Here is a 27,335-nt window from a genome sequence, read left to right as displayed (position 1 = left end):
GCACCCAAGCCACCATTTAGTGTAAGTAATGCCTTTTAACTTCAAGCCATTGCATCCAAGCCACCATTTGCAGTAAGTAATGCCTTTTAACTTCAAGCCAATGCATCCAAGCCACCATTTGCAGTAAGTAGTGCCTTTCAACTTCAAACCATACCCAAGCCACACCCAAGCCACTATTAGCAGTAAGAGGTGCCTTTCAACTTCAAGTCAAAGCTCCCAAGCCACCATTTGCAGTAAGTAGTACCTTTCAACTTCAAGCCAAAGCAACCAAGCCACCATTTGCAGTAGGTAGTGCCTTTCAACTTCATGCCACCATTTGCAGTGCCTTTCAACTTAATGCCAAAGCACCCAAGCTACAATTTGCAGTAAGTAGTGCCTTTCAACTTAATGCCAAAGCACCCAAGCCATCATTTGCAGTAATAGTGCCTTTCAACTTCATGCCACCATTTGCAGTAAGTGGTGTCTTTCAACTTCAAGCCAAATCTCCCAAGCCACACCCAAGCCATCATTTGCAATAAGTGGTGTCTTTCAACTTCAAACCACACCCAAGCCATCATTTGCAGTGTAGTGCCTTTCAACTTCAAAGCTCCCAAGCCACCATTTGCAGTAAGTGGTGCCTTTCAACTTCAAGCCAAAGCAACCAAGCCACCATTTGCAGTAAGTAGTGCCTTTCAACTTCAAACCAAAGCTAACAAGCCACCATTTGCAGTAAGTAGTGCTTTCAACTTCAAGCCAAAGCACCCAAGCCACCATTTGCAGTAAGTAGTGCCTTTCAACTTCATGCCATCATTTGCAGTAAGTAATGCCTTTCAACTTCAAGCCAATGCACCCACGCCCCCCCATTTGCAGTAAGTAGTGCCTTTCAACTTCAACCCACACCCACGCCCCCCATTTGCAGTAAGTAGTGCATTTCAACTTCAAACCAAAGCAACCAATCCAGCATTTGCAGTAAGTAGTGCATTTCCACTCATGCCACCATTTGCAGTAAGTAGTGCCTTTCAACTTCAAGCCAAAGCAACCAAGCCACCATTTGCAGTAATAGTGCCTTTCAACTTCAAGCCACACCCACGGCCCCCATTTGCAGGAAGTAGTGCCTTTCAACTTCAAGTCAAAGCTCCCAAGCTACCATTTGCAGTAAGTAGTGCCTTTCAACTTCAAGCCAAAGCAACCAATCCACCATTTGCAGTAAGTAGTGCCTTTCAACTTCATGCCACCATTTGCAGTAAGTGGTGTCTTTCAACTTCAAGACACACCCAAGCCACCATTTGCAGTAAGTAGTGCCTTTCAACTTCAAGCCAAAGCAACCCAGCCACCATTTGCAGTAATATTGCCTTTCAACTTCAAGCCAAAGCTCCCAAGCCACCATTTGCAGTAAGTAGTGCCTTTCAACTTCATGCCACCATTTGCAGTAAGTAGTGTCTTTCAATTTCAAGACACACCCAAGCCAAGTCAACCAGGGGAGGGAGGGGGGGGGGGCGCTTTCTGGAGCGCTGGTATGAACCATTTTAGAACCAATAGACATTTTTTTGCAAGCTTTAGAACCAATAGAGACACTTTTTGCAAGCTTTAGAACCAATAGACATTTATTGCAAGCTTTAGAACCAATAGAAACACTTTTTGCAAGCTTTAGAACCAATAGACTTTTTTTTGCAAGCTTTAGAACCAATATACATTTTTTGAAAGCTTTAGAACCAATAGACATTTTTTGCAAGCTTTAGAACCAATAGACATTTTTTTGCCAGCTTTAGAACCAATAGACATTTTTTTGCAAGCTTTAGAACCAATAGACACTTTTTTTGCAAGCTTTAGAACCAATAGACATTTTTTGCAAGGTTTAGAACCAATAGAGACACTTTTTGCAAGCTTTAGAACCAATAGACATTTTTGCAAGCTTTAGAACAAATAGACATTTTTTTGCAAGGTTTAGAACCAATAGACACTTTTTTGCAAGCTTTAGAACCAATAGACATTTTTTGCAAGCTTTAGAACCAATAGAGACATTTCTTTGCAAGCTTTAGAACCAATAGACATTTTTTGAAAGCTTTAGAAGCAATAGACATTTTTTTGCAAGCTTTAGAACCAATAGACACTTTGTTTGCAAGTTTAGAGCCAATAGACACTTTGTTTGCAAGTTTAGAGCCAATAGACACATTCTGCAAGCATTTTAGAACCACTAAGGTGTTCAGTGTTATTCACAGCTCAGAAAAACGTGACCCTCTGCCTTCCTCCATATTGAAGAGACTGTGAGGCACACCACTTCCTGGTTTTATAGTCCCTCCCCCCTGCCGCCAGCGGGGGCAGCAGAGAGAATGGGGAATTTTGTAAAAACATTAATATCTCTGTCATTTTTAATCGACGGGAAAAATACTCGGCACACATGCGGCGCACGGGCGCTCTGAGTGAGGTGGCCAAAATGACGGCCGTAGATGATGGCGTTCTCTCGGATATCGCAGCACAGATGGCCAAAACCAGTCAAGAACAGACTTTTAGTAATATAGATATGATGTGTGAGTCAGTGAGTGAGTGTGTATGTGTTTGTGAATTTATGTGTGTGTGTGTGTGTGTGTGTGTGTGTGTGTGTGTGTGTGTGTGTGTGTGTGTGTGTGTGTGTGTGTGTGTGTGTGTGTGTGTGTGTGTTTGCGTGTGTGTATGTATGTGTGTGTGTGTGAGTGTGTGTGTGTGTGTGTGCGTATGTGTGTGTGAGTGTATGTGTGGGTGTGTGTGTGTACGTGTGTTGATGTGTTTGTGAGTGTGTGTACGTGTGTTGATGTGTTTGTGAGTGTGTGTGTGTGTGTGTGTGTGTGTGTGTGTGGGTGTATTGGTGTGTGTGTGTGTGTGGTGTGGCTGTGTGTGTGTGTGTGTGTGTGGTGTGTGTGTGTGTGTGTGTGTGTTTGTGAGTGTGTGTGTGTGTGTGTGTGTTTATGAGTGTGTGTGTGTGTGAGTATGAGTGTGTGTGTGTTCGTGAGTGTATGAGTGTGTGTGTGTGTGTGTGTGTGTGTGTGTGTGTGTGTGTGTGTGTGTGTGTGTGTGTGTGTGTGTGTGTGTGTGTGTGTGTATGTGTGTGAGTGTGTGTGAGTGAGTGAGAGTGAGTGAGTGAGTGAGTGAGTGAGTGAGTGAGTGAGTGAGTGAGTGAGTGAGTGAGTGAGTGAGTGTGTGGTCTCAGTGACTGAGCTGCCAGCCCAAGAATCCATTTGCCCCATAATGTCCATACTAGTTCTCCAGAAAGCCCCCCCAACTGGTCACCAATATTGGAATTGGTGGAGAGGTGGAATATGGCGTTGGGGGCCCAGCCCTCCCGTGTGAAGCTGGGACCCGAAGGCTCCCACTTAGTCTAGTCATTAATATGGATGACAATCAACCAAATATTTAATAGAGATGACAAACGTTAACTTGAAATCTGAAAAGTTTGGAAATGCTGAAGGTTAGGTAGTATATATGAAAAGAAAAATAATTAATGCTTGATGTATGAGACTCTTTGTGGGAACTGGGAAAGGGCATACCAGGTAGCGCCATCAGCAGTGGCTACCTCGTCTGTCTGTCCTTTCTTCGGTTTTTGTTATTTTAAGTATGTGTTCAAAAGTATGTTTTAGTGTTCCTTGGTATATTTTATGTGGAGGATGGGGTTGGGGGAAACTTTGTTTTCAGTCTCTTACCTCGACGGAGATGCAATTTTTTTCAGTATCATATCTTTATCCCCACAGCGGCCTAATATTGTGGAGTTGGCGGCCTTTCCTGAAGACCGATGGGCGCACCAAGCCGCGGGAGTCTGTGGACTTTAACATCTTGAAGCCCGCGGTCTCTGGTAAGGAGTGACCAACTAGGGATCTCCATGCTGCGGAGAGAATTTCATCCCCACTGACACTGGTGTTTCAATCACCCCTACGGGAGCTTCGATTGTTGGCTGCAGGGGGCTTTGATTGCCCTGACTGCGGATGATTTGACTGCCCTGACCGTGGGAGAACAATGAGGATGAAGATTGAACTTTATTGCCTTCCATCACAGTGAGGAATGTGGAATCCACTGTGATGGATGTTTATGTTAACTTTTATTTTATGTGGTTGTGTGTCTTGTTGCTATTCACTTGTATAGCAACTCAAATTTCACTGTCCCTTAACCGGTACATGTGACAATAAACTAACCTTGAAACCTTGAACGTTCAATTATTGTCTTGTTCTGACAAAGGTTCGAGGACCTGACGCATTAATTGATTATTTTTCCATCGATGCTGCAGACCTACTGAGTGTTTGTAGCATTTTCACATTTTGCCAAATTTTTAAAAAGTTCTAGCTTGTGCTGTTTTGTGAGCTTTCACTAGAATTACTGTACTTGAAGCAGTACGGGATGAATGCAGAGTATGTATGTAATAGACAATTACCGACATTACACACTCTCATCTGGCATTTGCCCAATTGCTGAATGAAACGGTTCTCACCTTCAAGGTAGAAACATTATAATATGTTAATAAAAAGTCTAACATTGTGGAAATGTTACGTCCCACTGCATAAATTGAAATTTTGATGATTTGAAATTTAATCCAGTTCGATGATGTTACTGGAGAATATTATATAGCCTTGTGATGTGTAATGTGCTGGCATAAATGATATGAGACAGTTTTCTATTAAAATGTACTTAAAACAAACTCCTCAAATTACTAAATGGCAGTAGATACAATAAATGACATGACCCTATTATCAGAAGAGGATGTAACATCTCTTCAATGCAAGCAAATGTTCAACATCAGCTCATGATTATTAGACAAAACACCAAGTTGAACAACTAAATTTATTTTACTCAACATCATGTTGTCAATTCTCGACAAGAGATAATTGCATTCCATTTCCTGCAATCAACACTGATTCTGGTGATTTTGCATTTACTTTTTTATTAAAACTGTTAGTTATGCTCATAAAATGGTGATAGGCATCATCATTCATTTTCAAGGATTATGTGTGCAGTAATACCAACATCAGTAACATCATTTAGAATGAAGCACAATATTTTCGAGGTGATTTTATGGAGGTGTATAAAATCACGAGGGGCAGAGAATGGGTGAATGCATAGTCTTTTTTCACCCAGGATTTGAGAATGAAGAACTAGAGAACATAGGTTTAAGTTAAGAGTGGAAAGATTTAATAGAAACATGAGGGGCAACATTTTCAGACAGTGAAGTGAGCTGCCAAAGGAACTGGTTGAAACAGATACAATAACAACATCTAAAATATATTTAAACAGGAATAGGAATAGTTTAGGATATGGGCCAAACATGAGCAAAATGAATCCAGTTTCTGTGTTGTATGGCAGTATGATACTATGACCATGATTCAATGCTCAAGAAGGGTAGCACAGTGGTGAAGCAGTAGAGTCACTGCCTTACAGCATCAGAGACCCGGGTGCTGAATGCACAGAGTTTGCACATTCTCCCTGTGACCACATGGGCTTTCTCTGGGTGCTCCAGTTTCCGCACACATACTAAAGACGTGCAGGTTTCTAGGTTAATTGGCCTCTGTAAAATTGGCCCTAATGTGTAGTGTATGGGTGATCATTGGTCCCCGCGGATTCGGTGGGCAGAAGGTTCTGTTTCCATGCTGTATCTATGTGCTAAAACTCAACTAAATAACAACTCATTCAGAACTAAGCAAACTGACTGGCCCTGAATCCAAAGGAAAGGCCATTTTTTGCTGCTCTTGGTCTTGGTGTGCAACAGTTTTAATAAATTGCCCGTTACTTCAAATTCCAACTCCACGTGGCCTTTCTATTTTGCTCCTTTATATCCCCCCTCCCCCCCTCCATCTGTGCACTATGGCCATAGTGCATTTATAAAATAAAAATTTGAGGTTTCTGGTAAGATCGATATTTATTGACCATTGCCCATTAGAATGGATTGATTCTGGGGAAGGTAATCCCATAGTCCTTTTGGGGAGGGAGTTCCTTCAATGATGAAGGACCGGCAATATATTTCTTAGTCAAGGCAGCGTATGACTTGGGGCTGGCATTGTTCCCATGTGGCTGCTGCCTTTGCCCTTCTCTTTAGGGTTTAGAGTTGTGCTTGAGTAATCTGGAGAACTGCAGTGCACTTTGTGAAAATGATGTACACAGTAGCCACAGTGGGCTGGTGGTAAGGAGAATGTGAATGGTTTGAGAAGTAGATGTGGTACTATTCAAGTGGGCTGCTTTGCCCTGGCTAGTATCAAGCTTTCCAACAGCTGTTAATCCAGCCACGTCGAGAGTATCCTTCTACTTGTGGATGGTGAATAGGCTTTTGTGTCAAGTGATGAGACAGGCATTGTAGGCCCTGCCTCTGTCCTGCTCTCATTCTACTTTTCTGTTTCTGGTCAATAGCAATCCCCAAAATCTTGATGGTAAGGAACTTGGAAACAAAATGCCATCGAATGTCAAGGATAAGGGATACACTATTGTATCGGAAATAGTAATTCGCTTGACTTTGGTAGCACAAATGTTATTGTGACCTTTAGGTTTAGGTTCAGGTTTATTATTGCCCTATATGCTGAGGTACAATGAAAAGCTTTGTTTTGCATTCTATCCAATTAAATAATGACAAGGCTATTCATAAATATCAAATCAAACCAAACTCAAGTACAACAGGGAGGCCCTTGTCAGCCTGGGGTTCAAAGTTGTTGTGTGTAGATTTGGACTGCTTCATTGTCTGAGGAGTTGTGAATGGAATTCATATGGTCATAAGTGATAGGAGAATTTGGCCATTCAGCCCATCAAGTCTACTCCATCATTAAATCATGGCTGAACTACCTCTACCTCCTAAACCTATTCTCATGCCTTCTCCCCTTGACCCTTGATGCCAGTACTAATCAAGAAATTATCTATCTCTGCCTTAAAAATATCCATTGACTTGGCCACCACAGCCTTCTGTGGCAATTCCACAGAATTCCGCAGACTCACTTAGACTTAGACACCACCTTGTTACTAAGAAATTCCTTCTTATCTCATTCCTAAAGGAACATCCTTTAATTCTGAGGCTATGACTTCTAGTCCTAGACTCTCCCACCAGTGGAAAAAATCCTCTCTACATCCACTCTATCCAAGCCTTTTACAATTCGGTAGATTTCAATGAGGTGTCCCCTCGTCCTTCTAAACTCCAGCGAGTATAGGCCCAGTGTCGTCAAACGCACAAGTTAAACTTTCTATGTTCACAATGGAATTATGAATTTATTCTTGTATGGAAAAACATGGTAAAACATAATCATGGTAATTTCATAATGAAAAGAAATGTTGATTCAAAGAAGAAATAGTTGAAAATGAATAAAAATGCCATTGAGAGGTTTAGAAGAGGAAATATAAGTGTCACAAGCCTAGAGTTGCAATGAGATCCATGAAACTGAGGTAAGGGGGCCAGAATAAACTTGAATTATTATGACCAGGGAAATATTTCCAGTTAGTAATCCATTCAGCAGCTTTGGATGAGGTAAAGTGAATGGTTGTGATGCCACCAGAGGTAAATCTCTCAGAGCAGAATATGTGAGTTGCAGGCTGATCTGGATGGCCATGGTCACAACTTGGAATTACCCTGTGCTTCCTATCGGAGGTGGGAGTGATGAATGAATAGTGATAGTTAGGTTTAGTTCAGAGATACAGTGTGGAAACAGGTCCTTCAGCCCACTGAATCCATGTCGGCCATTAATCACCCATGCATGCTAGTTCTATGCCATCCCACTTTTGCATCCACTCCCTACACATTAGGGGCTTATTTTTAACAGAGGCTAATTAACCTAATATCCAGCATGTCATAGGGTTGTTGGAGACAACCGGAACACCCAAAGTATTTGAGGAACAACGGGATGAAGTTTGCAGGGATTTGAGGAATTTCAAATCTAATGGTAGTTAGAATAAATCTAATGTATTAGAAGAGCAGATATAACATATGATTTAAACAGGATAGCATTACAGTCAGAATTATATTATTAAATACTATTGAAATGGTAGCGAATGGAGATCTTTACCTTTAGGAATGGGTTGTGAACTAACTGGTGTGGCTTTGAGGTGTGTTCTGAGACAGACAGCATTGCAAAGTTGAACATGTTTGAACAGCGAGTGATTCAATGAACAGTTCAACTCAAGGTCAAGTAGGAATCCCAGGTCTTGAATATCCTGAGTTATGGGCCTGTCCCACTTAGGCGATTTATCAGCGGACAGCCGGCGACTGTCAAGTTCGCGGCACTCGCCTGAAAAACCGGTAATTGGAACGGCGACTGTCAGAGTTGAACACACACACACACACACACACACACACACACACACACACACACACACACACACACACACACACACACACACACACACACACACACACACACACACACACACACACACACTGCAAAGGTGGGGGCCAGGGAAAGCGGGGAAGCGCTGTCTGAAAATCACACGGAGCAAAGCCAAGGTGATACAGACACACACCGCGATGAACAGCAAGGTTAAGATGGCCAGCACAATGTACGGTAAGTCCTTTAAAAGAGGGGGGAGGGAGGGATGTTAGAAGGGGGGAGAAGGGGGGTGAAGGGAGGGGAGAAGGGGGGGAGAAAGAGTGGAGAAACTTTTAAGAAGCCAGACAACTTTTAATAAGCCAGAGATACACAGCTGTGAAGTTTGGCGGGCATTTAACATTACCGGTCAGTTATCCTTGGTTCTGAAAACTCCTGCTTACATTTTTTTTCTCCAATGAGCCAAAGAAAATGCCCAGTCAGCATAGACAATTAACTAAAACTCCTACGACTACCCATAACTACATGGCGACCCCACTACAACTGCACCTACGACCACAGGATTATCGATTTTCTCCATGGTGACCAATTTTTGGTCGCAGAAAATTTTTCGACATGTTGTAAAATTTGCGGCAACCATGCTGAGACCGCGACTAGTTCCCAGAATGTGGGAACTCCTTGAGACCATGAAGGAGACTCACCAGAGACCACCAGCGAACATGAGGAGACCATGTGGCGATCATGAGGCGAGCACAGAATATCCTGCACTCGCCTAAAAAGTTGCCTAAGTGGGTCAGGCCATTTAGAGCTCGTGCAGGATATAGAAAACAGTAGAAATAAGATGGATTTTATGGTTACTCGGTTCTCCCCCGCGAATACTTCTGGAAATGATAATGAAGTGTCTGCTTTCAGAACCTGCTGCCCGGCTGTCCTACTCCATCAGTCCCTAAATTCATAAATTATATATGTATAGATTTCTAAACCAGCCTCCATAGAGGTGGTCTCCATTGTTCCGTTTGAAAATATTTGCTTAGGCTTTAATAGCTCCAGCTACTCTGAATGCAAGTGAGGACAGTTGTTATATTAAGACCTCTGTGAAATTGCTGTGGAATCAGCAATTTCAAGACCATTAACTCCATTTGAAAAAAACCCACTGATAATAAGAACACTAAATCACATAATGAAAATTACAACGACTGAGCATTTTATGTTGGTATTTTCAGCAGTTACCCATTTAATAAAAAAAATCAAGAAATTAGCTATTATCCTAGCTATTACTTTGCTAATAAATTCATAACTCTTACATTGCACACATCTCCTCCAACATTTTTAACCATTATGTATTTCTGTGACAGTTTATAATGGAAAAAGAACACATAAACTTAGCAAATTATAATTATACCCTCCCATTTCCATCTTCCAGCTTCAATGCTTGCACTGCAGAAAAGCACATTTGTTACAAATAAATTTACTTCTCAGTTTTCCATTGGTTTTTCCACTCGACTATAGATAACAAGTTATAAGCACCACCAAAATGCCACACACTCTCTTTAATGAGCGCTAAAAGGTAATTTAATTGTAAATCAGAACAATTTAATTATGCAGACAGCCATGCCTTGCATATGTTCCAACTCCACATGGGGTATCCCGTCCTAAACACATTCTCAAGCAATATTACAGCTTAAGGATCAATTATGCTTACATCAGAGGTTCTTTAGTGCATTAAAGTCTGCAACCAAAATTACCCACTAGGTCTTTATTTTCCAAGGATGCTTTTGAGTTTAGGTGTAAATTACATCACAATTAATTATTTATATCATATCACTCTTAATCAACGAAAACAGACCGATTCTAATTTACAACTTCCAAAAATTTCTGGTGTTAATTTCATTTCATAAAATGTCATTAACAACAAAATTCAGAGGGAACATTATGAGCGTATAATAATTCATTTTCTTAGAGTATTGTTTGTAAGGTGTACACAATTTTCTTCTCTGTAAACCTCAGGAAATCATATACAGAATTTAAACTGTAATTAAAAGCAAATGTATCTGGTTGCTTTTTCAGCTCTGGGCACACATGTGTTGAATGATAGAACAAATAATATGCAAACATTGATTGTTGGTGACCCTTATTTGGATCCAGGCTGAATTCAAAGTTACACCTATTTCCCAAATTCCTGAATGTAGTTCACATTGGTAAATGACAACAAAATCAGGCCTGATTACAGACTTTCCTTTGTACCATTGCTGCCCTCTCCTGGGCATGGTTTTCATACTAACTTTGACGCATAAAGATTCAAAAGAACAGCTATGGTCAAGCTAACGTTAGTAAATAAGATTTTTTTTCCATCTTATACTTTAAAATTTCCCTTTTGGGCACCAAGGACAATCGTCACTGGGAAAGCAATTACTGTCTATAAATCACTTTTTACATTTATCCGGTAATGTGGAGAGTGCAAGATATGACCAGCAACTTTTTCTCCCAACATTGCCCTCCCGTGGCCACCCAGATTTAATATGGACACGATAAATCAAGCTTGTGGGAAGTCAATAAAAAATCATATTGTCAATGGTTATTATTCTCACATGTATTAGTGCTAGTAACCAAATAATTTATTTCCTGTGTGTTTTGATTAGATCTACTTTGATTAGGTTTTGTACCAATAGCTTTATGGACAGGTGTCTGAATGAGCTGAACTAGCAATCCATATGTATTTTTTAATTCAGATTTGTCTATTATTGTACACTTCAGACTGAAGAAGGGTCTTGACCCGAAACGTTGCCTATTTCATTCGTTCCATAGATGCTGCCACACCCGCTGAGTTTCTCCAGCATTTTTGTCTTCCCTCGATTTTCCAGCATCTGCAGTTCCTTCTTAAACAGTGTATATGGTGGTGACAGATGCTATAAACCAATGATGAATGCAAGACAGCAGAATGGTGCAAAGCTTTTAATTCAATCTGAAGTAGTACAAAAAACAAACAAATGAGCAATAACAGAACAACATAATGAGGAAAGGTTAAGAGTATGAGTACATGTCAGCACCCAAGGGGTTGTAAAGATGTGATTTGTTCAGGAGTCAATAGCTGTGGGGACGAAGCTGTTGGAGGGGAGATAGGGGAGCGGGAAGGAATTGTGCAAAGTACTTATGATACAGAGTCATTATATGGCGGTGGTGTGGGAAACCTAACATGGATTATGAATCAGGTCATCAGCAGCAACATGAGACACGGATCAAATCAGCAATACTGTTTGATCTACAGGGATATGTGGAAGTTACCTAAAATTAGAAAATTCATCGTTCAACATAAACAATCAAAGTGGAATACAAGGTGTTGTTCATTCAGTCTTCGTGTGGCCTCACTCTGGGAAGGTAGGAGGCCCAGGAGAGAAAGGTAAACCATAACAAAATGCTTTGAATGATGTATAATGGTCCACGATGTACCATTCTTCCAGACAACTGGTCCCTGCAATTCATGTACAGGAAATATAAACTAGCATTTGCATTGCCATTGACACAGATCATTTTACTTTTCTTGGGTAAGCGAATGATGGAGGTTTCCTTGAAGCAGATGGGAACAGTAGATTGTTGAAGTAAGAGACTAAAGAGCTTTGTGGAGATCCTTCCATTGTCACTGGCTAGTACAACAGTTTGTAAAAGTATGCAACAGTGGAGGATGCTCTTAATATAAAAATGTCTCCGCAAGGACTGACTTGGTAGCAGTGCCATAAAGGGATGCATTCTGCCATAGGAAGGTGGCGAGGATGACGTTTCTTGTGTTGGTTCACTATACCTATGAATGTGTGGCCAAGTCCAGCATCATCTCGATCTTTATGTTTGCCAATGTTGTCGGCTGAATCAACAACAATGACAAGATGTAGTGCAGGAAAAAGATTAGGAACCTTGTGTCATGGCAATAAAGGACCATTGAACCATTGGTGTTAGAACAACAACCTAGCCTTAATGGCAGCAAGACTAGGCATCTAGTAATATTCAAAGAGTGAAATCACAAAGACAATACCATGTTGTTCTTTGTCTACTCTGCAGGAAAGCTCTAACAATTTGTTGACAAAACCCCAGATGTTCATGAGAAAGACCCTGCAAGGCTGACTGGGCTGGGAACAACATTGCAATGCCTCTATTCAGGCAAGGTCAAAACTATGAGGTTTTCCAGTTTTGTTCCATCTCCATTGAAACACACTAAGTTGAATCTTTTCACGCTGTCCCATTTGCTTGATCATAGTAACTGAGGGAAGGTAGGAAGCTTGCCTTTATCATGCTGAGAAAAAACTACCTCTGACGCTGTAATTTATTCTAAGTCAATCCCATCCCGACACATGGGCAGGGGTATACTTGCAAGAACACACCTCCCCGACCCACTAATGGCCAGTTCTCACGGTGCGACCTGAAGCAAGATGTCACCCGAGTGAAGTGGTCTTGGTCCAGCACGAGTTCCGCACGATATAACGGGGGGTAGATAAAGAGTTCCCACGGTACTCGGCAATTCTGTCATTTGTGCGAGTGACTTGTCCATCTCCCGATCTTTCCCGTTAATCGTGAATGAACATCGTGGACTGTAGTGTAGTTAATCACGTGGCACAAATGATGTCACTTTTTTTCACACACTATATTAATATCCTCCGTTCGTAGAATTGGCTCATTTGCAGACATGCCTATACAAAGTTGGTTCGAGTACAGGCTGGTTGTTATTTTCATTGACGCGCTGTATGCATTAGCGCAACATGTGCATCGAAAACGCTTGCGTGAAGGCAGAAGGGTGAGATTAATTAAAAAGATAATTAAGAGGAAGTCTCACTGGGTTAAGCCCATGTTTCAACGGAGACCTCAATTAGGACAATATGAGCAACTGCTTAATGTGCTGTGCGAAGAGGATAAAAGTGCATGCAAAAACTTTGTCAGAATTTCACTCGAGCTCTTTAATGAGTTAAAGAACAATTTGGGACCTCTGCTGAAGAAGACTGACACTGTAATGAGAAAGGCACTGGAACCAGGGTTGCGCATAGCAATCACCCTCCGCTACTTGGCCTCAGGCGATTCTTATAGAAGTCTATCTTACAACTTTCTTGTCGCCACCAACAGCATCTGTGGTATTGTCAGAGAAACCTGTGAGGCGATCATCCAATTTTATTCAGCTGAAGTGATGGAATGCCCAAGTACACCAGATGCGTGGAAGAGAGTTGCACTGGGGTTTGAAAACAGGTGGAACTTTGCTCACACATGTGGGGCTTTGGATGGCAAGCATGTGGCAATCCGTAAACCACCCGGAGGTGGCTCAAATTATTTCAATTACAAGAAATTCCACTCAATTGTACTCATGGCGGTGGTTGATTATAACTACAACTTCCTGTATGTGGATGTGGGCACACCTGGAAGTGTTGGTGATGGCCGTATTTGGAAAGAAACCTGGCTTGGAAATAAAATGGAAGGTGAAACAGCAGGCATGCCTGATCCAGAACCTCTGTCAGGAGAAGACAGCCCGGACATCCCATATGCGATGGTTGCTGATGAAGCCTTTGCACTACGGCCCTGGATTATGAAGCCATATCCACAGAGGAATCTAACTAGGGAACAGAGGATCTTCAATTACAGGCTGTCAATGGCCAGGAGGGTAGTAGAAAATTATTTTGGCATCTTGGCAAACAGATTTAGATGCTTGCTCAAGACAATGGAGCAGAGGCCCAAGAATGTGGAGAGTATAGTATATGCAGCATGTGTTCTGCACAACCTGATCCGAATGAGAAGTGCAGCTGCTGGATCAGCAACATCCATCCAGGATGGTGACATAGTGGACAGTGACACAGGGGAAGTAACACTAGGTGCTTGGAGAAGTGGTGCGAACAAGTTGAAAATGGTCTCACTGCAGCGTTTGAAAGGTAACTCGGGCACATCCTGTGTGAAAGAGCAAAGAGACCATCTCTGCGCTTACTACAATTCACAATTGGGGAGTGTGCCGTGGCAGGACAGCTATATTGATGGGTAGCTGACCACGGGAACACTACTGCATGTTATAAGCTGACTTCCTAGTGTTGTCCTCTGAAAAGTGCTTCCTATAAGATGTTCGTCCGCAAAACCTGCCGTTTAGAACATTGCATTGTCCCTTTAAATGCCTGAGTTAACGCTTGTAGCGGAGGTTGATGGATATAATGTGTTTTAAATAATTTGGCGTGCCTCATTTGTTGTATTTCGTGTTTGCGAGGCCCTTTTACAGACAAATGTATTGTGTGATGCATCTCCTCTCAATATGTGACAGAAGTCGCCTTCTTATATTTTTAAATAGGAATAAAGACTTTGTATCACATTTACCGTGCTGATTGTCTTATTTTATTTTCTACCAAGAGGTGAAGAACACATTTAAAAAGCTGAACATTTCAGTGTCCTGCACACTCAAAAATGTTAATGTCAAAATGTGATAATATCACCTCCATTAAGGTATTTTGTGTTTCAGCATGAGAGGGATTATAACATTAGAAACATTCATCTTGTAGTGATGTATTAATGACGATTTGCAGACATCAAGCTGATAGTAAAAGATAAGTTTATTTTAAAGTTGATGTGCATTGTTTGTCATGTACATCAATGATCTGGATGAAGGGGTGGTAAATTGGATTAGTAAATATGCAGATGATACCAAGATAGGGGGTGTTGTGGATAATGAAGAGGATTTCCAAAGTCTACAGAGTGATTTAGGCCATTTGGAAAAATGGGCTGAAAGATGGCAGATGGAGTTTAATGCTGATAAATGTGAGGTGTTACACCTTGGCAGGACAAATCAAAATAGGGCGTACATGATAAATGGTAGGGAATTGAAGAATACAGTTGAACAGAGGGATCTGGGAATAACCGTGCATAGTTCCTTGAAGGTGGAATCTCATATAGATAGGGTGGTAAAGAAAGCTTTTGGTATGCTAGCCTTTATAAATCAGAGCATTGAGTATAGAAGCTGGGATGTAATGTTAAAATTGTACAAGGCATTGGTGAGACCAAATCTGGAGTATGGTGTACAATTTTGGTCGCCCAATTATAGGAAGGATGTCAACAAAATAGAGAGAGTACAGAGGAGATTTACTAGAATGTTGCCTGGGTTTCAACAACTAAGTTACAGAGATAGGTTGAATAAGTTAGGTCTTTATTCTCTGGAGCGCAGAAGGTTAAGGGGGGACTTGATAGAGGTCTTTAAAATGATGAGAGGGATAGACAGAGTTGATGTGATCAAGCTTTTCCCTTTGAGAATAGGGAAGATTCAAACAAGAGGACATGACTTCAGAATTAAGGGACAGAAGTTTAGGGGTAACATGAGGGGGAACTTCTTTACTCAGAGAGTGGTAGCGTTGTGGAATGAGCTTCCAGGGGAAGTGGTGGCAGCAGGTTCGTTGGTATCATTTAAGAATAAATTGGATAGGCATATGGATGAGAAGGGAATGGAGGGTTATGGTATGAGTGCAGGCAGGTGGGACTAAGGGAAAAAAATTGTTCGGCGCGGACTTGTAGGGCCGAGATGGCCTGTTTCCGTGCTGTAATTGTTATATGTTAAACAAGCAATGGCAATGACAATCAAAATGCTGAGGTAAAAGCTTTATCACACTTCAGGATATAATAAAATGTGTAGCCACCAACAACAAAAAAAATGCACAAGAGTAAAGGACACATAAATTAACATACAGACATTTATAACATATATAACATATAACAATTACAGCACGGAAACAGGCCATCTCGACCCCTCTAGTCCGTGCCGAACACATAATCGTGTTTACAAAGGACTACAGATGTCACACCAAATGGTGAGTGGCCAACATTGGTACCACTCCACCAGTTCCCCCTCTTGTTCCCTGTTGAAGTTATATGGCCTTTACCTTCTGCCATCTAACCTTTATATTATCGTCTGCTGAGGATATTGTGGAGGCAACAGCTACTGGGGAGGCAATCTCAAATCCACCTTGATCACCCTCTCCCTGCTCCAAGGAGCCCACAGGCAGTGTTATCTCTGGCATCTCCTCTTGCCTCTCCACCTGTCTCTCTTGCTGAGTTTCCTCCTCATTTACTTGCATGGCTAAAAACTTTCTGACTTTCTTTGACCCCTTTCTTTGCGCTTTTCTGAGAGGCATCTCTGCAAGTCTTACTGTGAAAAAGATTCTCAAACAATGACAATTAGGTGGGACGTCCTCGATGGACACATGGTCCATTGGCGATATTGAGACCACCTTTTTTACTCACCTTATGTCCCTTCTGTCAAGCTTCCGGGTTTACCATTCGCAGGAGTTCCCACGGTACCCGCAAGTGTCTTTACGGATATCGCACGGATATCGCACTGGCATCTGCGTTCATACAATGTTGCAACGCTGCTCAAGTCACTCTTGGAGAAATTCAAAAATGTTTGAATTTTCTCCCGACCTTACCAAGTCACACGACTACCTGCCGTTAGCGCCACGGAGGTCCTTGGTGTTCCACGAATGCCGTACTGCTATCGCAGAAGGTTCCCACGATGTTAAATCTTGTTAAGTCTTGCTTCAGGTCGCACAGTGAGAAAGCCCTTTAAACACCAACTTCACCACTCCCCGATCCACTAAACACCAATATCCAGGACAAGGGGTCACAGCTTAAGGATAAGGGGGAAATCCTTTAAAACCGAGATGAGAAGAAATTTTTTCACACAGAGAGTGGTAAATCTCTGGAACTCTCTGCCACAGAGGGTAGTCGAGGCCAGTTCATTGGCTATATTTAAGAGGGAGTTAGATGTGGCCCTTGTGGCTAAGGGGATCAGAGGGTATGGAGAGAAGGCAGGTACGGGATACTGAGTTGGATGATCAGCCATGATCATATTGAATGGCGGTGCAGGCTCAAAGGGCCGAATGGCCTACTCATGCACCTAATCTCTATGTTTCTATGTTTCTAACTTGGCAATTTTGCCTTTTTACAATATTTCCCACATTTACCCTTCCCATGATTCTCTCAGTAAATTCTTCTGGTGGTTGTGTAGTGCCTGCAGCATACATTAGTTTGTTGATCATTTTATTAGCCACTGTGAGCATGAATTAATTGAAATTCCAAATTCTGATTCCCTCTAATGTTCCCAGTGTGACCGCAAGACTAATTAATGATAGTTGGCAGGCTTAACTCATTTCCTCAAGTTAAATACAGATATGAAACTTGGCTCGCTAAACTCTTTTTGGCGCCATTCTAATCTTAAATAAATGTCCAAATAATCATAATCATACTTTATTAGCCAAGTATGTTTTGCAACATACACTAAATTTAATTTTCTATACAGTCATACTAATAAAAAGCACCAGAACACACAAAATACATTTTAACATAAACATCTACCACAGTGACTTCTCCAAATTCCTCACTGCGATGGAAGGCGAAAAAAAGTTAAATCTCTTCCCTTCATGTTCTCCCGCGGTCGGGGGCCTCGAGCCTTCCGTTGACGGGATGATCTTGACTGCCATAGCTGGCGGCGGGCCCTCCACATCGGGGCGATCAAGTTCTCAGCTCTCCGTGCCGGGTGATCGGACTCTGGGTCAGGGCTGGTCGAAACCTTCTGCGATATCATCATTACTACCTCAGCTACTTCCCAAAAACGTTCTTTCATTTTCTAGAATGCAGATTGCACAAGCATGTACAACATAACAGGGAGAAGATGCAGCAGTTAAAGTTAGACAGCATCCCTTAAGGAGGATGGGCTTTGCTGCAGGAGTAGGTGTCGGGGGAGAATCCAAAACAAGGATCTGACAAATCCCTCAAAATGGGAGAAGATGGGTTTATTTTACTGGAGATTGCAATGAAATTAAGACGTTGATGCCTTAGTTTAGTTTAGTTTAGATTAGAGGTACAACACGGAAACAGGTCCCTTCAGCCAACCGTGTCTGCGCCGACTGGCGATCCCCATACACTAGCATAATCCTACACACTAGGGACAATTTACAATCTTTAACAAAGCCAATTAAAGTACAAATCTGCACGTCCTTGAAGTGTGGGTGAAAATGGAGCACTTGGGGAAAACCCAGGTGGTCACGGAGAGAATGTAATAACTCCGTACAGACAGGATCATAGTCATGATTGGACCTGTTCTTTGACGCTGTAAGGCAGCAATGTTACTGGCAGCCCTAGATAAGAGATTAATTACACTGCTGCACGATGTAGAACAAATTATGCTTTCTTTATTACTACACTGAACATACTCAGACATAACTCAGTCTTAAAGAAGAAAAACACACAGTATCCTTTAAAAGGCTAATATAATATAATAACAAAGAAGAATTTAAGTAGTAGTGGCACAGCAAAACGTGCTCCAGAATAATCCTTTAAGGTAATAGGAGTAAAAAGCCTTAGAGGTCAATGTTGAGAGCCCTGGTTCAAGGTTTGGGATGTAGCAGCCCATGAAGTTAATTGATGAGTTGACAAGATCACTGTTCACCTTGAATTAGCATATCTCACCATATGATCCATTGGTTAAGAAGTCTGAAGAAGGGTCTCGACCCGAAACGTCACCTATTCCTTCGCTCCATAGATGCTGCCTCACCCATCAAGTTTCTCCAGCATTTTTGTCTACATATGATCCATTGGGCTCAGATTTGCTTAAATCACACTTCCATTATTCAACCACACCCTATCTCAATAAACAAGGGCAGGCCATTATATTTATATTTTCCACTGCTACTTCACACATTTGTGGTAAGAGTCACACCCACATCTTGCACTCAATTGTCAGCTATACAACCACAGAAGGGTCACTCCTTAATGTGAAGGAAGGAACTACAGATGCTGGTTTAAACCGAAGATAAACACAAAAAGCTGGAGTAGCTCAGCAGGACAGGCAACATCTCTGGAGAGAGGAAGGGGTGACGATTCGGGTCTAGACCCTTCTTCAGACTGAATGCTTTACCACGACTTTCAGTCTGAAGAAGGGTCTCGACCCGAAACATCACCCATTCCCACTGAGTTTCCAGCTATTTGTGTCTATATAGAGTCATTCCTTAAAACAGCTTCACAGTCACACTTTCCCCTCTTTTGCGGAACAAGGTAGTCTACAATAACAGGTAGAAGAAGGAAACATGGTTGACCTGCAGACCAGGGCAGCCGCAGAGGGAGTTCAGATGCAAGCTCTTCAGAGAACCAAACATCGCCGTCCTGATCCTGAATACATTTTCAGAGGGATAAAGTTAAGTAAGGACATTAGCTGGAAATTGTTCTCCAAAATAGCAGCATTTGCATCGTCAGTGCTCAAACACTGCTATTGCATTCTTTATAAATAGCATATCAACTGTGAGTGGGAACATCAAGGGAGAATTTGGAATCAACTTGAACTATCTATTGCATCCAAGACAAGCATACTACAGCATTTAAGTCTGGCTCATTAACCTCTGTGGTCTGTTTAAAATGGACATGATGTAAAGCAATATTATTAATGGTCACTATTGAGTTTGAAATTTCAGTTTTCTGATTCATGTACCAAAATTGTCGCTCCTCTCTCCTGCAAAATTATAAAATGCTGGCGACTTCCAGAAATTGATTTGATGCACTGCAGTGGCCTAAGTACCCTAAATCTACTGCTTAGTTATGACATTGAAAAATAAGCACAAACGTACAGTTCAAATAAATGTTATTTGTTTGGCTCCATATCAGTAACAGATCAATAGCCGAGAATGTACAAAAGAGAAATGAAGAGTATGGCCATTCCTTTGAGATTTCTCTACCCAGGCATCCAAATCCTTTCCACATCATAAATTATTCTGGGAGAGTCAAATATTTACAGGACAAAGAAGTTACAATCAATTTGGGAAAAGCTCTTGGAATCTGATTCCTGAAGGCAATCGATCTTAAGGTCTAGAAACTGCAGGCCCATTAAACCTTCACAGCTGCTGGTTGCTCTTAGCAACTAACCATCACCAACTGAAAAATAGTTGCAGCTCATTTCTATGTGAGATTCATCCTTAATGTCTGCTCTCTCCTTGGCAATTTGGATACCTTCTGAACCTCCTGAATTTTGTAGTCGGCAGGGCAGTACTCCGCATATCGCCAACTTGGACAATTTAACATTTTATCAAGTCAATTTTATCAAGTCAACAAACCTGTACGTCTTTGGAGTGTGGGAGGAAAACGAAGTTCTTGGAGAAAACCCACGCAGCTCACGGGGAGAACGTACAAACTCCATACAGACAGCACCCGTAGTCGGGATCGAACCCGGGTCTCTGGCGCTGCATTTTGCTGTAAGGCAGCAACTCTACCGCTGTGCCACCGGATATAGGCTTCTTCAGGCAATTCCACCCATCTGCTGTTGAGGGGAAACTAGATAATAGAACAAACACACAGAATAGGGCAAACACACAGAGTCTGAACAAGGATCTCGTCCTGAAACATCACGCATTCCTTCTCTCCAAAGATGCTGCCTGACCTGCTGAGTTACTCCAGCATTTTGTGTCTACCTTCGATTTAAACCAGCATCTGCAGTTCTTTCCTACACACAGATTATTTATCAGCTATCATCCTCCAAAACATTTTTAAAGAGAAAACACATAACCAAAAGTAGACATTTCGGCCCCAAGAGCAGAAGCATATGTTCAAGTTGATGCTATTGCGTTTATACTTATCAGCTAAGATATCACTCTGGTAGGATGTTAATTTGCTATCTTGAGAAGAAGGCTGCAGGCTCCACTGACCATCCATGGGATGAAGTACATGGATTATAGAGCACAATTTGTTTTCCGTGTAGCTAGTACAATCTGTGAAGATTTTGTTACTAATCAATAACTCCCCTTTTATTCACCTATTGTCCCTAACAGGTAATCACGCCTTTTACAATTGCCAGAACTAATTTAGGTAATTAGTCCATATTAAAAGTTACCTGCCACATAACAGTTCATACCTCCATTGCTTGTTCAGATTAACCTTTACCCTATTGATCTTTTCCAAATGACTCAGAGCAGCAGCAAGCATTTATCCAACTTCCTTTGATTTGTTTTGCTACCTCTCAAGCACAGACAAAAGGAGGATTGCTTGTGTACTTAAAATTTAGGTGCTAATAGAAGTCGACAGAAAACAAATATTGCTGCAGATTTGTTTCTGCAGATAAAGCTTAAATCTATTTAACCATTGCACCAGAATCAATGAGAAAAAGTTTCTTGATTCATTTAGTATTGCTTTTACTAGTGGGTAAATCTTTGATTAAAAACTTCGCAATTTTTTTAAAATAAATTGTGGTGAATGCATTATGAATCTATTACAGAGTAAACTTTTAAAATAGAAACATAGAAACATAGAATATAAGTGCAGGAGTAGGCCATTCTGTCCTTCAACCCTACAATATGTTTCCACCACCATTCAATATGATCATGGATGATCATCCAAAATTAGTACCCCGTTCTTGCTTTCTCCCCATTCTGTTAGCCATAAGAGCTAACTCTCTCTTGAACACAAAAAATAAAATCCTTCCTGCAATAGACTTTGGTCTTATATTTTCTGCTGACACAGTTATATTTCCTTTGGGTCTTTGTTCTATCATTCTACCCCTACATGATTCATTCCATCCATTGATGATGTGTATTCCAGATACCATGATATTGGAGAGGGGGTGGAAATTTAACAGAATATTACTCTTAATATACGTGACTTAGTGAACATTGGATATCTATGGTTTGTACACGTTGACCGATAGTTATTCTATATTTTTAAATTAATATTTCAGTGTAGAAGCTTCTCTGGGGAGGGAATCTATCTGCCAATGTGGGAGGAATAAAAATTTTTGTTAGCTCTTTAGTTTAATAAGCACGTTGTAATTTTAAGTTACAAGCTATTCTCCAGAATCTGGTTGTAGTAACAGAAATGTTGGTTTATGAAACTATAAAACTTGCTTGAATCTGAACACTGAGCATTATTGCGCTCCATTGATATAACACAATTCATGCGCTAGGAGACAGCAAGTGTTTGATTCAATCAAGGTAATAAATGATGGAGTAAATCAAGATTCTCAAACCACACATTTCCAGGCAAGTAGCTGCCTAAAGAATTGCGACCAAGGAAGAAAGAGTTTACTAGTCTGATGAAATGACTATGTTGTAAAAGGAGAGAAAATTGTACTATATCACAATGCATATATTTATTACCATAAAAATGGGTTGGATATATTACACTGTAAAAATGAAACAGTTCACTGTTCTTGATCCTATTCTCATAACCAGGAGCAGGGGAAATAATTCAATGATTTATTTCTAAAATTAAGGCTTTTCACAGAATTGAAAGTATATCTTCTTGTTCTTCATGGGTTCCCTATTTTCAGAAATATATTTGGATATTCATCTGTGAGTTGTAGGATGAAAGCGATTGTTTGTGTTGAATCTGTTTTCCTGATCATATCACCATTTCTATCTGTTGCACTGTATTAGTCCCAGGCATTGGTATAATATCTCCCTGGTCTACATCCAATTTCAGAGTCTTGTTTGAGGGCTTTATGGTATGATACAATTCTCCTCTCCATTACTAGTGAGGAAGAAAAACATGTTAACTTTTGTCTCTGCTTATGCTTTTTTTCCATTGACAACTCATTTAAAGTACATATGGGCCTGTCCCACTATACGAGTTTACCCAAGAGCTCTCCTGAGTTAAAAAAAAATCAAACTCGTGGTAAGCACGTAGAATGTACGTTGCGGGTACGACGGAGCTCGGGACGTCTCTTAGCTGCTCGTAACGCTAACGGCAGGTACTTGGGAAACACGGTAAGCTCATGTTGAAAAATGTCCACGAGAGCCCCGAGTACCCACGAACGCCTATTACCGTAATTCTCTGAGTTCAAATCAGGGGAAACTCGGGAGAACTCTTGAATTAGCTCGTACAGTGGGACAGCCCCATAAGGCAGACCAATTGCCTGAAACCAATGACCTGCCCTCAAGAATATTAAAGGAAGTGGTAGCAGAGATAGTAGCACAATTCATTAAAGTTTTTCAAAACTCATTGACTTCTGAGTAGATAGCAATAGATTTGAAAATCATAAATGTGACACAATTTTACAAGGGAGACAAAAAGCCAGGGATTTCTTAAGTGGCAACCTAATTCGCGAGTTTAGAAGAGTTTTCCCTCGACTAATTCTCGCAGCATGGTCGATATGAGGTCCTAGGAGGTCTTTGTAACTCTCCTTCATACTCGAGAGTAGTCCCCGTGTACTCAGCTAGGTCGCAGCGTTTTTTTCCAACACGCTGAAAAATGCCTGCAAGTAAAAAAAGGTCGCCGTGGAAAATATCAATATTTTTTTACTCATAGGTTTAGTCGAGGTAGGTCGTAATGGGTCTTAATGCTATCATAAGTAATCAAAAGCAAACAAAGATAATCGAAGGCAGTCGAAGGTAAAGCTCATTGAGAAAAAAAAGTTAGTTAACTGACCGGTAATGTTAAATGCCCGCTAAACTTTATTAAAAGTTGTCTGGCTTCTTAAAAGTGTCTCCACTCCTTCTCCCCCACTTCTCCCCCCTTCTCCCCCCTTCTCCCCCCATCTCTTCCCTTCTATCCCCTTCTCTCCCCTTCTCTCCCCTTCTCTCCTTCTCTCTCCCCCTCTCTCCCCTTCTCCCCTCCTCCCCCCTCTCTCCGCATTCTCTAAAGGACTTGCCGTAACCTTGCCAGCCGTCTTTTACCTTCCTGTTCATCACGGGTGTGAATTTCAGACAGCGCTCCCCTGCTTTCCCTGGCCCCCGCTTTTGCGATGAGTTTGTGTGTGTTTGGGTGTTTGTGCAGATGGTTGATCCGGCTCGCGGTTTCATCGCTGACGGTCGATCCAACTCGAGGTTTTTCAGGCGAGTGCCCTCGAGCTTGAAGGTCGAAGACAGTCGCTGAAAAATTGCGTTAGTGGGACAGGCCCTATACTGTCTGCTATTAGCGGAACGCAGACGTCTATAATCAGAGAAAAAATAGATAGTCCTTTAAAAAAGCTTAAGGTTATCAAACAAAGTCAATATGGTTTTATGAATATTAAATTATGTTGGACTAATATGCTGGAGTTAATATGCTGAAGGATGCAACAAGTGAAAGATGCAATGTGTAGCTGTATTATACAGTATTTAGTTTTTTAGAGGAAAGATGTTGTCAAGCTGGAAAGGGTGCACAGAAGATTTTGAGGATGTTGCCAGGATTCTAGGGCCTGAGCTATAGGGAGAGGTTGAGTAGGCTAGGTCTTTATTCTTTGCATCGCAGGAGGATGAGGGGTAATTGTATTGTGGTCTACAGGATCATGAGATGAATAGATTGAGTTTATGCACAGAGTCGTTTGCCCAGAGTAGGGGAATCGAGAACTTGAGGGCATAGGTTTAAGGTAAGCGAGGAAAGATTTAATAGAAAACTGAGGGGGTAACTATTTTTACAAAAAAGGGTGGTGGGTATATGGAACGAGCAGCCGGAGGAGCCAGTTGAGGCAGGTAACATCATAATGTTCAAGAGACATTTGGACAGGTACATGGATGTGATAGGCTTAGAAGGATATGGGCCAACTGTAGGAACTAGCATACATGGAGCATGTTGGTTGGCGTGCACAAGTTGGGGTGAAGGGTCTGTTTCTACACTGTATGACTCTAGGACTTGCTTACTAATTGGAATTAAGGTGTATTTTCCAAGCTGGAAGGATATAACTAGTGAAATATCCTTAAGAACAGTTCTTGACCCTCAGTTATTTACTGTTTACATTCAATAACCCGAATGAATAAGCAAAATGCAAAGTGTCCAAGTTTGCCAAGGACATCACATTGGTGGGGGGGCATGCTGCAATGGACTCTACTACCAGATATAGATAGGTTGACAAGTGAGTGGGAGGTGCATTTTGGTAAGAGGAACCATCTATTCTCTAAATGGAAAGAGATTGTAAACAAATGAATGCAGAAAGGTCATTGTGTGTAAGTCTGCAATAAGTTAGCAGGCACATGCTAGGCGGTGGTTAGGAAGACAATTGCTCTATTGGCCTTTACCTCAAGAGAGTTGGTGTTTAAAGTAGAAAGTATTGTTCCAACAAGCAGATAGACAGGCAGATAAAGCATGGGTACGGGATCTTCGGACTATCGGTAGTAAAGAAAGTAAACTCAATGTTTTAATTTATTTCAGAAGTCCGAAGTCAGAAGTCAGAATTAAACCTGGGTCTCTGGTGCTGTGAGGCAGCATTTCTACCACCAGTGCCACTGTGCTGCCCTTATACAGTATGTTGGTAAGGCAGCATCTTCCATCCATCACAACAATAAGACAATATGGAGTATAATTCACATATGTGTGAGGTGTTGCATTTTGGGAAGTCAAACCAGGGCAGGATTTTACAGTGAATGTAAGACCCCGGGGAGCATTGAAGAACAAAGGGATTGAGGAGTACAAATACATAGTTCCTTGAAAGCGGTGTCACAGATAAATAAAGTGGCAAAGACAGCTTTTAGCACATTGGCCTTCATTGAGTGTAGAAGTTGGGAAGTTATGTTACAGTTGTACATGAAGTTGGCGAGGCCACACTAGGAGTATTATGTTGTATTTTGGTCATACTGTTGTAGGAATGATACTATTAAGCTGAAAATGTGCTAAGAAGATTTATGAAGAAGCTTCTCCAGGGCCTGAACTACAGGGAGAGGTTGGACAGGTTAGGACTTTTCATGGAGCACAAGAGTTTGAGGATTATTTTTTAGAGGTATATAAAATCATTAACAAAATAGATAGGGTGAATGCATAGTGGGTTTTTTTTAGCCAGGAGAGGTGAATCAAATACTAAAGCGCATACGTTTAAGGTGAGCTTGGTAAGGCTTTATTGAAACATGAGCAGCAAATTTTTCACACTGAGTTTGATAGGCATATGGAATGAGCTGTCAAATAAAGGAGTTAAGGCATGTACAATTACAATATTTTAAATATATTAGACAATAAACAAGAGACAATAGGTGCAGGAGTAGGCCATTTGGCCCCTCGAGCCAGCACCGTCATTCAATGTGATCATGGCTGATCATGCACAATCAATACCCCGTTCCTGCCCACCCCATATCCCTTGACTCCACTATCTTTAAGAGCTCTGTCTCACTCTCTCTTGAAAGCATCCAGAGAACCAGCCTCCACCGCCCTCTGAGGCAGAGTATTGCGCAGATTCACAACTCTCTGTGTGAAAATGTTTTTCCTCATCTCCGTTCTAAATGGCTTACCCTTTATTCTTAAACTGTGGCCCCTGGTTCTGGACTCCCCCAACATCGGGAACATGTTTCCTGCCTCTAGCGTGTCCAAACCCTTAATAATCTTATCTGTTTCAATAAGATTCCCTTTCGTCCTTCTAAATTCCAGAGTATACAAGCTCAGCTGCTCCATTCTATCAACATATGACAGATAGGTACATGAAGAGGAAAGGTTAGAGGGATATGGGTCAAATTTGAACAAATGGGACTAGCTTAGATGGGGTATGGACGTGTTGGGCTGAAGGGCCTGTTTTCACGCTGTTTGACTGACTCTATTACTACATAACATCTTAACTATGAATTAAAAGTAAGCCTAGATATGAGGTAGTAGACAACATCATACAAACATGTTCTGTTGTCTACAATGACATTTTTAGAGTTAAACAGTCATTTTAGGAAACAGAATTAGACTCTCCCTGTCATGCCCCCTTACTCATTTCCTATGATATTTTCACAGGTAAAATTATGAATATTCAAATTTTACAATTTCTCATTCCTTCAGAGTTGCATTTCAGAAAAATAAATAGGAGAATGTAACAGAGAAGAGGTTAAAATAAATTCTAATATAATTTACTTGATGAATGAGGGCTGTGGAGCATCCTGCTGGCATCAAGAGAAAGCACAGAAGGTAGAAGACCTAATTAAAAGCAATGAAAAGCTATTAAATGGGTTGGCGTACCAAGAATGAAAGCATAAAGAAATAGCATGAATTATGATTAGACTTCAACCAAATGCAATCAGAAAATGATAAAAGGAAAGAAAATGACAAAGAGTTAGAAGCAAGGTTAAAGAGAGAATGAATGAATTTTAAGGCTTCAAAATTCACAAACCAAAGATAAAGAACTTTGGTTTTATCTTCAGCATAATTTTGCCTATGCTAATTGATTACTAGAATTCAAAATTTGTCTGTGCT

Source organism: Amblyraja radiata, chromosome 2, assembly GCF_010909765.2.
Source record: "Amblyraja radiata isolate CabotCenter1 chromosome 2, sAmbRad1.1.pri, whole genome shotgun sequence".
In the NCBI taxonomy this organism is placed as follows: Eukaryota; Metazoa; Chordata; class Chondrichthyes; order Rajiformes; family Rajidae; genus Amblyraja; species Amblyraja radiata.
This window is presented reverse-complemented; position numbering follows the sequence as displayed.